Raw genomic sequence first — 12,192 nt, 5'->3', positions numbered from 1 at the left:
TTTTGTGTTACTTTTTAGCATCCTTTTTTTCCAGGCTGATGAGCTTCTTTTAGCATTTCTTGTAAACAGCTCTGGTGTGAGTGAACTACCTCAGCTTTTGTTTCTCTGGGAAACTCTTTCTCTCTCCTTTGTTTCTGAGCCACACCTTTTTCAGATACAATATTCTTACTTGGCAGTTTTGTTTAGTATTTTTTTTCCAGCACTTTGAATGTATCATCCTGTTCTCTCCTGGCCTGTAATACCTCTGCTGAGAAATTAACTTCTATGTGTACCAGAACTTCCTTATACGTCATTTGCTTCTTTTATCTTGATGTTTTCAGGATCCTCTTTCTTTCCTTGAGTTTGATAGCTTTATTTTATTATGTCTTGGTGTAATCTTGTTTGGATTCAATCTGATTAGAGAATTTTGACATTTCCGTACCTAGATATTTATATCTTTCTACAAATTTGGAAAGTACTGCTAATATTTCTTTAAACATTTTAATTCTTTATCTTTCTCTTCTCCTTCACAAACTCCTATTACCCAAACAATTGCTCATAAATCTCATAATCTTACTTCATTCCTTTTCATTCTTTTTTCTTCCCTGACTTTATATTTTCCAATAACCTGTCTTCAAAATCATAGATTCTCTCTTCTGCTTGATCAATTTTGCTATTAATGTTCACTATTGCATTTTTTATTTTATTCATTGTATTTTCCAACTTCAGAATTACTATTTTATAAATAACTTAAATTTCTCTGTTAATTTTTAATATTGGTACTTTGTTTTCCTGATCTTATTGAGGCGTTTTAAGTATTTATTGAAGTCGTCCTATGTTACTTAAAAAATTATTTTGAATTTTTTGTCAGGCAGTTCATCTATCTTTATTTCCTGTAGGTCAGCTACTAAGAGATTATTGTTTGGTGTGTTCTTTGGTTATGTTATGCCTTCTTGGTGTTTTGTGTTTTCATTACCTTACATGGATGACTGCACATTCAAAAAGTAAGGACTTATTCCAGTCTTTGCAGACTGGCTTTGGGTGGAAAAGCTGCTCCAGGCAGCCTGCCTAGAGATTCTAGGCAGACCATTGGGCATAATCTGAAGGTAAACTTGCTGCTGGAGTCCTCAGATAGGCTGGTGTGGTGCCTGGGTCAGCAGGTAGGCAACCTGCTGCCTGGGTCTGCTTGGTTGGGCATAAAGCCTAGATCCATGGGGGCTGATCTTGCACTGGAATAGACCTGGAGCCTGAGTCCATGGAGGCTGGTTCAGTATTGGAATAGGCCTGGAGCTTGAGTCTGTGGGGATGGGTTTGGGTTATGGGCCTACAGTTGCTGGCCTAGAACTTAGGTCTTCATGGGTAGTCTTGGAGCCTCAGTCTGTGTGGTGTAGCCTGCTACTGGGGTCTACTGGGGTGAGCTTGGGCCCTGGATCTGCTGGTACAGCCCTAGACCCTGGGTCATCTGAAGCTTGAGACCACAGGGACCAGCCTGGCACTTGGGGTTTTCTCAGTGCTGTAGTTGATAGGAAGCCTAGGTCCACAGGAGACAGTTTGGAGCCTAGGATTGCAGGTGTTGGTTTAGTGCATTAGACTCTGGTATTGGCCTGGAGCCTATGTCCACTAGTGTTTGCCTGGAGTCTGGGCATGCAGGTGTTGGCCTAGAGGATAGGCCCATGAGGGCTGTCCTAGGTCTTAGGGCCTTGGGAATAGCCACTTACCTGGGTATACAGGGGCTGTCCTGGAGCCTTGGTCCATGGGGGTTGGTCAAATGCTGGAATCTATTGGGGCAACCTGAACCCTGGGTCTGTTGGAGTGAGGAGCTACAGGAGCTGGCCTGGAAGCTGGGTCTGAGGGTGCCAGTCTGATGACTAGGACTACAAGGGTTGGTCTGGCGCTGAGGTTGGCCTGAAGCCTGGGGCCATGGGAGCCACTTCACTGTTAGGGGTGGTTTGGACTCTTGGGTTGTTGAAGTCAGGTTGGCAGTGGGGCAGCCTGGAGACCAAGTTCATTGGAAAAGCCTAGAGCCTGGTGGGGGATCTAGCCTGGTTCTAGTGCAGGCCTGGAAACCCAGTCCTTGGGTAGGAGCCTAAAGTCTGAGGCCATGGGGTCAGATCAGTGCTAGATTTTACTGAAGAGGGCCTAGTTTTAGAGTCTGAGGCAAAGTCCTCTGCTCACTTCCTTCTTCCTCTCCTAGGCAGTATCTTTCTCCATGCTGTGCTGTCCAGGGTTGAAGAATGGGCAATGTGCCTAATGTCCATCCTACTCTCCTCAATGAGTCTTTTCTTTCTGTGCTACATTCAGACACTATTGTCCTTCACCAGGTTTCCTTAGCACTTGGGAAGATATTTCCATGTGTGGATAGTTGTTTGCATTAATGTTTCTTCAGGGGACAAGCATTGGAGAGTTCTGTTTCTCCATTTTGCTGATGTTCGCACTCCCTGAACCTATTTTGTAATAGAAGTTTTTAGAACTCCAATTAACAATCAAGCTTTTCTCTCTGGTATTTGTCACCTAGTGTAATTAACTTTAAATTGCTCTTCATACTCTTGAATTTTACAGCTTCTTTACCAGTTCATTTATTTTTATTTTTTGACCTGAGACATCTTAATTTCTAGTAAGCTAAAACAGAAATAAGCCTACTACTCCTTTCACCCTGTTCTTTGGCAGTGTACCCAGCTTATATTCACAAGCAGACTCACAGATTACCATCTCAGGAATACAAAGGATTCTCTCTTCAGGTGTTTGCTTAATATCCTTTTTCCTTTGACCTCTTTTTCTGGCCACTCTTTTCTTCTGGACTCAAGTGCTCCAGAAGAGTTGCCCCTCTTACCTAGTTGTCAGCTTCCTATGGTGGGCAGTGAGCAAATGTCAACCATTATGTCTTAAATACTCAGCATCTAACATAATCCTTTACCCACAATTCAAATGGTCCTTAAAAGTACTGAATACGCCTTTTTGCATGAGAACCAATTTGGAGAATTTAAAAGTCTCTTCAGGATGCACTATTTAAAATTTTAAACAAATTTTTATTACACAAAGGCTGTCACATAATTGGATATTTCTCTACTCTGTACACAATTCTTCTTACTCTCCACAGAAAGGCTGCTTCTTAACTTCTCCTCTGGTGATGGCAAGCACTAAAATCCTGATTTTAATAGAACGGCAATAAACGTCTCAGTGATTTAGGTTGAAAGTACTATATTGGTTCATGGCTCTTGCACCCAATATCAAGAATGTACAAATGTTTTTTCATTCAAAAATACAAAATAAATTATCTGTAGGCATGGGCAATGACAGTAGTGAATTATTGTATATTGTCAACTGAAACCAGTAACTGATGGTTATGGTGATTTTCTTAAATTTCAGCCAGCCTTCTCTTCAGTCATTTTCTTCACCTGACTTCTAAAGTTATTGTTGAAGAATGCTGTTTTGAGCTTCTTGTCACAGTTCAAAAACAAAGGTAAAGCACTATTCTAGGAATTAGAACAAACCATCTCCCATTCCACCTATTGCACTCATTCCAGGATTCTCTTTTTTAGGAATTTCTATGACTACAACTTCTGCTGTAGGTAACAGAGAAGCCACCCCAGCAGCATGCAGTAAAGCAGTTCTCACAATGTTTGTGGGGTCAGTGACTCCTTTTTCTACCATATTCGCAGAATCTCCAATCACAGCCTCATAACCAACCTCAGAGGAATCTTACATAATTTTTTCAACTATCAAAGATACTTCAATACTTGCATTCTTAACATTGGTCATTGAAGGAATTTTGAGGGTTTTTTTTGTTTTGTTTTTGTTTTTTTTTTTTTTTTTTTTTTTTTTGAGACAGAGTCTCGCTCTGTCGCCCAGGCTGGAGTGCAGTGGCCGGATCTCGGCTCACTGCAAGCTCTGCCTCCAGGGTTCACGCCATTCTCCTTCCTCAGCCTCCCGAGTAGCTGGGACTACAGGCACCTGCCACCTCGCCTGCCTAGTTTTTTGTATTTTTCAGTAGAGACTGGGTTTCGCCGTGTTAGCCAGGATGGTCTCAATCTCCTGACCTTGTGATCTGCCCATCTCAGCCTCCCAAAGTGCTGGGATTACAGGAGTGTTCTTTTAATAATTTCTATACCATTTAAAACATCTTCATTAGCTGGAGTTAACGAGTCCAAGGCTGGAATGCACTGAAGCAGAGCAATGCCATCTTCAATGGCAGCTCTTGTAGCATTAAGGACGTCAGTAACTCTGTCTTTCTTTTCTTTTACCTGAACATCACTTGTCTCACCAACCATCAACATGGCTACTCCATCTGATAGTTTTGCCAGACATTCATTCAGTTTTTTCTTTTCATATTCACTAGTTGTGATATCTAACTACTCAATGATTTCTTGAATACATTTTTCAATTTAAGCCTTGTCATCTTTACCTTTTAATAACATAGCATCATCTTTGACCACAATGACCTCTCTGAATTTTCCTGAGTCATGAGGCTGAGCATCTTCAAGATTTAGGGTTAACCCCTCTTCTCCAAACACTGCAATACCAGTAGCAATAGCCACATCTTTAAGCTTGTTCTATTGTCACCAAAACCTGAAATTTTGACTACTACAACCTGAAGACCAACTTTTAGCCTATTCAAGATGAGCATACTTAGAGTTTCTTCATCAACATCTTCAGCAATTGTGACCAAAGGCTTAAGGTGAGCACTGGCAATTTCAAGAGCAGGTACAATGGACTGGACACCAGAAATGTTCTTTTCACTCAGTAGAACATAGGCATCCTGGAATTCACATTTCTGACCTTTTGATATATTAATAAGTATGGAAAAATATAGCCTCAATCAAACTTCATGCCTTCAATAATTTCTAATTCATCATTCAATGTTTTTCCACCTTTCACTGTGAGCACAACCTTTCTTCCAACCTTTTTCATTGCACCAGAAATGATGCTGCCAATTTTTTTTGTCTCTGTTTGCAGAAACTGTAGCAACCTGAGCAATTTCTTCAGGGGTTGTCACAGGTTTAGACTGCTTCCTAAGTTCAGCAATTACAGTATCAATATCTAACCTCACACACTTCCAATTTCCACTGGGTTTGCACCTTTGCTAACCTTCTCAAAGCCTTCTTTGCAATAGAGCATGCCAGTATGGTAGCAGTGGTGATACCATCCCCAGCTTCTTTATTTGTATTATTGGCAACATTTTAACAAGTTTAGCTCCAATATTTTTATATTTATCCTTTAAGTCAATTGACTTTGCAACAGTCACACCATCTTTTTTTTTACTTTGGAACTTCCTCAGCTTTCTTCAATAATCACGGTTCTTCCCTTTGGCCCTATTGTAATGGCTAGAGAATTGGCTAAAAGGCTTACACCTTGAAGCTTTAAGGTTTGGGCATCTGCACCAAATTTTACATCTTTGGCATCAGCCTGAGGAAGATGAGGCTTCAGTACCCTGGACTCCAGTCTTATTTGGAAAAAAAAAAAAAAAAAAAAATTGTGGGTAGTTGAAGCATTTCTGCAGGGCTGCAGCAGGGCGTATGCACAGTGAGACAGGTCATTGGTGGTGAGGGAAGGAGAGAGTGTAGGGCCCATTTTTTTAAAATTCAAAGTGAAAATAGCTTTATCACATCCCATAGGATTATTTCTAAATTTTGTCATAATTAAGAGTACTGCTTTATTAAGCAAAATAATGTTAATAAACAAATGGTGCTGCTTTTGAAGCCACAAAAATGTTGCTGTCTGATCCTATTTGAGATGTAGTAACTTATACCACATCTTTACTCTGTTATACTTGAACTTGAATGAGTTCAGCGTACTTATTGTTATGTGAGAATTCCAGAACAATGTGAGTTATTGTTTAGTGAGAACCTCAAGTGAAGTCCATGTCTAGGCCTCAGATGAGAAAGATTAAATCCCCAACAGCTTCCAATCCAAAACAGACTCTGATTATAGCAACACCTCCACATTCAAATTGCAAATGCTAAGTGTACAACCTGAAGACCTCCAATGTCCCGAAATTTCTCAGAAAAGCTGGGTGCTCTCTGCTGGTCCTAGAGTCCCCAGGGGCTACTGGTTCTTAAAGGCCCCATCCTGCTTTTGATCTGATCTGGGCCTGGAAGTGGTACTTTCTCCCATAGTTGACCTCTACATTCATCATCACAGGGCTGGAAATAAATTCTAAAGCACTTTCACCCTTTTACAGGGTCTAAGGTGTTTTTCTATGCCTAGCAGTGCTTCGGAAATTTGCAGTGCTTCGGAAATTTGCAGTGCTTCAGAAATTTGCAGTGCTTCAGAAATTTGCAGTGCTTCAGAAATTTGCAGTGCTTCAGAAATTTGCAGTGCTTCGGAAATTTGCAGTGCTTCAGAAATTTGAGCAGGCATCAGAATCACCTAGAGGACAGGAGGGCTTGTTAAATCAGTTTGCTGGACCTTACCCCCAGAGTTTCTGATGCAGTGGGTCTTGCGTGGGAACAGAGAACGTCAGTTCTTACCAGTTGTCAGGTAATTTCTTACCAATGACCAGTTGTCAGGTAATGCTGCTGCTGTTTGTCTGGAGACCTCACTTTGAGAACCACTACCCTAGTTCTTCATTTGCCTTTTCGAGAGCTGAAATGTTTTGAAATCATTTCTTTTGAAATCAGATATTGAGTCCTTCCAGAAGTTAGGCATTTCATTCACTCATAAATCTCAAGTTGCTCAATTACAAAGCAAGAGAAAAGTACCTTGACTACAAATGTTCCGAAGCCAATTATTAATGCCAGTTCTACCATTGCACAGCTTTTAAGCCTTGGGCAAAAAGTACCTCTATTTTCTCAACTATATGTCCAGCCTAGTAACTTATATGAAGATAAAATTATGCCTCTGTTAAAAAAACTGATAGTGTTACTTTAAAATAAGGTAATGTTTTAGGTATGAAAATCTAAATGAAGTATTCCCCTATTGCGGAACGGACCAGGTGCTGGTATAAGGTTACTTGTCTAAAAACATACAGCAAGAAAAGGCAGAATCAGGTATAGAATTCAGGCTTATTCATTCTCCTTTACAGATTTCCCCAAGGTACACTACTCCACAACAATAACAATAGTAGACAAATACTCAAATGTGCTTTGGAAAGCCTAATATAGAACCTGACAAGAAATAAACGGATGCATCCACTCCTCTAGGTATCTATTTCAATGGTTCCATTAGTAGTAAAATTCCTCTTCTGGATGCATAATTGATAACAAAATAAAAATAAAAATATATCTTTAATCTAAGTATCTAAGTACAATACATATTACAGTGCAGCAATCATTCCTGCAAAACTCAGGGGTGTGATTTTATTATACCAAGTTTCAAATTCCCTTAAAGCTCATCAACAGGGCTTTCAGCTAAGTTCAGCCTGTGAGACTTTTATGTTTGTGTCTGGGGGGTTACCTCCTTGTTCTGTAAGTGAGAGCCTCCTTCATTTCTAACAAATACTTTTATTAATGTAAATATTTTACTCCCTTAAAATAAATAATTTAAAACTCAAACTCCTAGAATGATACCAAGATAAGATCTGTGCTGATGCTGAGAACGAGGCACATCTAGAAGTTATCTAATATAGGTTAGATGGGGGAAAACTGAGGAAATTACTGCATAGTCAATTTATTTGCTTTCTTCTAAAAATAGGAGAATAGACAGTAAAGATCTGCGAATAGTTTGCATGAAGTAGAAGCCTGCTCAGGTACTAATGATTTGCTATAGAGTAGCAAAGAAAATTCAATTCTATTTAACTTAGTTCAGCGAGCATTAGGTAAGTACCCCCTATGCACTCAGTAATATTTTAGTCACTGAAAATGCAAAGATGAAGAGGACATTGCCTCTGTCCTCAAAGAATTGAAAAAAGTCATTGCAATATTCAAAATGAAATGCTTTCACTTCCACACTTAGATTTATATTGCCAAGTTTTCAACATGGATCACATTTTAAAAACTCAGTTATAATTTAGGTTGGTTTCATTCAAGTCAACAAACACATATTGGGCATTTAGTATGGGGTAAGGAGCACATGATAAACAAGACATAGTACCTCCCTGCAGAGTGTGATCAGCGTCTTATAAAAGTGGCAGAAGGAGAAGGAATGATGAACAATATGTGATAAACAGTGTCACTGAAAACAATCATTTGTAATTCCTAATAAGTATATTTCATTGTAAGAAGTATTTATGGCCGGGCGCGGTGGCTCAAGCCAGCACTTTGGGAGGCCGAGACAGGCGGATCACGAGGTCAGGAGATCGAGACCATCCTGGCTAATATGGTGAAACCCCGTCTCTACTAAAAATACAAAAAACTAGCCGGGCGAGGTGGTGGGCGCCTGTAGTCCCAGCTACTCGGGAGGCTGAGGCAGGAGAATGGCGTAAACCCAGGAGGCGGAGCTTGCAGTGAGCTGAGATCCGGCCACTGCACTCCAGCCTGGGCGACAAAGCGAGACTCCATCTCAAAAAAAAAAAAAAAAAAAAAAAAAAAAAAAAAAAAGAAGTATTTATGTCTCTCCAGTATCTGTGCTTGGGACCTGAGTTCATCAAACAGCCCTGTGTTTGAGCCTGCATGAGCTAGAAGAATAAGGGCAGTTATGTCCTATGATCATGTCCCTTTCAGAATAGTCAGTCCCAAGCATGTTTTAACCTAGGTTATCTGTAATTTTTTCCCCTCACTTTGGGACATTAGTGTTGGCTCAAGTGGCAAGTAAATATTAACAAAACAGCTTTGAGGTTAGCAAAATAGATGAGATCATTTAGCTTATGTGAGGCCACAAGACGATCTGAAATCACAAGAACTGACTACTTCTTCCTGTGTGCACTGCTCTGCCGTATGACCTTAAGCAACAGTCGCCACATGGCACTTGATTTTTGACAGTCCCTCAAGATTCTTGAATGCAGGGACATTGTTTTATCATTCTAGACCTAGAGATCAGCATAGAGTTGAGCACATACATTACTTTTCACAGATGTTTGTCAAACACAGAAGCCTGGAGAACATCAAATGTGAGATGGCAGGAAAAAAAGACCAGTGAAATTCCTTGTATAGTTTCTTTATATTGTGTCCCAGACATCAACATCTCATACTATTCCTTGCAGCACTAGTAAATATTGAAAAAGAAAACAGAAAAGAGGAAGGAAGATAAAATTCATTATGCAATTTTTTTAACGTACAGAAAAAAACAAGACTGGGAGGACTTATGCCAACATTTTAAATCTTTCTATTTTCCATACGTTTAAATGTTTTTCTAAAATTTCAAAATTTCTAAATTTAGCCTAAGTTTTACAATAACCTTGTGAGTTGCAAAATTGACTCTATATATATATACACACACACATATGCACACACACACACACACACACATATGTATGTATGTATGTATGTATGTATATCCCCTTTTCTTTTATCTGCTAAAGAGAGGCTGGGTGCAGTGGCCCAGAACTGTAATCCCAGCCCTTTGGGAGGCTGAGGTGGGAAAATCACTTGATTCCAGGAGTTCAAGACCAGCTTGGGAAATATAGTGAGACCCTGTCTCCTCAAAAACTAAAGAGTTAGCTGGGCATGGTGGCACACACGTATAGTTCCAGCTATTCAGGAGGCTGAAGCAGGAGGATCACTTGAGCCCAGGAGGTCAAGACTGCAGTGAGCTGAGATTGCACCACTGCACTCCAGCCCAGATGACAGAATGAGACTCTGTCTCAAAAATAAGCTAATTAGTTAATTAACATATTAAAACTAAATTTAACAACAAAAAACATGTAATTATATGTTACTGTTTAGCTGAGTTGCTATGAAAGTCTATGTCAGTTATCTGAATGAAATGGGAATGTTTTGAATATATATTAAGTCTCTCTACCAAAAAAATAGTGCCAGTTCACTGTGTTCTTATTCACAATTATTACAGTATCAGTCAAACAAGTAATAAACAATCATTTTATATTTCTGAGAGTATAGATTAACCTTTTCCTTTTTCTGAAAAGGATTTTATAAGGGAAAATTCTAATTTAAAATACAAAGTGAATAACATTTGCAAGTAAAACCACAAAAACTCCTAAGGGCTGACACTCCTTTAATGTAGGAAATATTTGTTAAAAGTTATATTTCCTTTTTTTTATATCTTTAACGAATATAACTTTGCCTCCAGAGTCTTTTATTTTTCTTGTATACTCTCCAGAAACACTTCAAAGAGTATCATAATCAAATCTATTTTTAATGCTTAGAACATATTAGTAATAATTACTGTTTCATGTACTGTTTTGTATGCAATGTTCAACCTTTGGAATTAATTTTGAAATGCATGTTTCTACACCTCTAATCAGGCTTTTATTTAGCGAAATTAGTAAGCTAAAACCTGATGAAACAACAAAGTTTTCATATTATTCAAAGGAAGTGGTTTTATTTAAAGGGTCCACTGTCTTAATGTGTGATTTCACAAACTCAGGAATTATTTTTGTCAGCACATTCATGAGGACTAGATAAAATTCTGTATTAGGCACTACGGAAACACAAAGGTTAATACGGAACATGAATATTGCTTGCAAGAAGCTTAAAGTCTAATTGAGCAAAACAAGACTTGAGAACACAAGCATTTAAAACAGACAAGAGTGATTAAGATTACAAGAAAAGCACAGATAAGTGCCATGGAAATAAGAGAAGGGAATAAGAGATTAAGTAGCATGTGAAATAGGACTGGATGAGTAAGATACAGACCTGTGGGGATGGATATGACAAGTGTTACAGCTTTGAGCTCTTATCTACCATATTAAATTGTAACTATTGGTTTGCATGTCTATCTCTGTTTCACTAGACAATGAAGTCTGAAAGGACCAGGTCCAATCCCTTTGTACAACCTCAGCACCTAAGACAGGAGCTGAAACAGCACTAACATATGTTTATTGAATGTTGAATGACTACAGCGGGAACGAGTACAACAACGGTAAATCGTGGCAGCTCCAAGGAGGGGCAAAAACAGTGTATCAAGTGGTGATGAGCTGAGTTTGCTGGGGCGATAGCAGTTGGAAGAAGAGTTGTGAGAACCCAAGTGAGGAATCTGAGCTGGAGACAACTATTAGAAGACCTGGGATGTCAGGTTTGGACTTTGTTCTTTATATAAATGGGGAACTGGTTGAACATTTTTCAATAGGCAAGGACATCACCAGACCTGTGGAAAAAGATTGGTGGTAGGATGTGAGGAAGCCATTATTGTCCAGTCTGAGATCACACTAGCCTTCAATAATGTAGAGGCAATGTGTGACACAGGGTGGCAGGGACGCAAGGGTGGTAGATGGAGAAGATCTGTCACATATAGAACCAACAGGACATGGCAACTGAGTGAATTTAGGGCTCTCAGAAGGAAAACAATGAACAAAAACAGGTTTTCCACCTTAGCTGCTGGAGAATATTGTGTTCATTATTAAGTGAAAGAAATGTACATGTGTAAGATAAAACTAAGGTATCTATTTTGACTATGTTGGGTCTAGAATGCCCAACTTTACACAGCCAGCGAATGTCCCAACGAGTCCTCAAATTCAGATCTTTGACTTCCAACTAAGTGCTATTTTGGGGACACTATAGCCCTCTTTTTTTTTTTAACGCATGAATAATTGGCTTCTGTTGGAAATCTTCTATTGAAATAAATTTCACCTACAGTTTGAAATAAGTGATACACTGCTATGGATTGAGTTGTGTCTCTCCAAAATTCATATGTTGAAGCCCTAACCCCTAATATGACTGTATTTGGAGATGGGGTTTTTAAGAGATAAATAAGTTTAAATGAGGTCCAAAAGGTGGACTCCTAATCCTACAGCATTGGTGGCCTTATTAGAAGAGGAAGAGAGTGAGATCGCTTTCTCTCCCCTTGCACACACACCAAGGAAAGGCCATGGGAGGACACAGTGAAAAATTAGAAGTCAAAAAACCAGGAAAAGATCCTCCACCGGAATCTCACCATGTTGGCACCCTGAACTCAGATTTCCAGACTCCAGAGCTGTGAGAAAGTAAATTTCTGTTGTTTAAGCTGCCTTTTCTGTGGTATTTTGTTATGGCAGCCTGAGTTAAAACCTGCATGCTTCCACACAGGACAGTACGGAGCTGAGTTATCACTCCAACCCAAGCTGTACTCTCACTCTCAAGCAGAAAATACGCTTTTCATTTGTGTTTTTGCTTTTGTTTTTAATCTGAATTAACTAAATGCTCTCAACTCTTGAATGGCCAAAAGTCTGTACCATTCTTGAGG

General features: G+C 39.3%; 1 pseudogene; it reads right to left on the bottom strand.

Moving 5' to 3' along the window:
* Positions 1-3,459: 3,459 nt before the first annotated feature.
* LOC100427837 (60 kDa heat shock protein, mitochondrial-like) lies at positions 3,460-5,468 on the bottom strand (annotated as a pseudogene).
* Positions 5,469-12,192: the final 6,724 nt, after the last annotated feature.

Source organism: Macaca mulatta, chromosome 17 (genome assembly GCF_049350105.2).
Source record: "Macaca mulatta isolate MMU2019108-1 chromosome 17, T2T-MMU8v2.0, whole genome shotgun sequence".
NCBI classification, from domain to species: domain Eukaryota; kingdom Metazoa; phylum Chordata; class Mammalia; order Primates; family Cercopithecidae; genus Macaca; species Macaca mulatta.
This window is presented reverse-complemented; position numbering and strand designations above follow the sequence as displayed.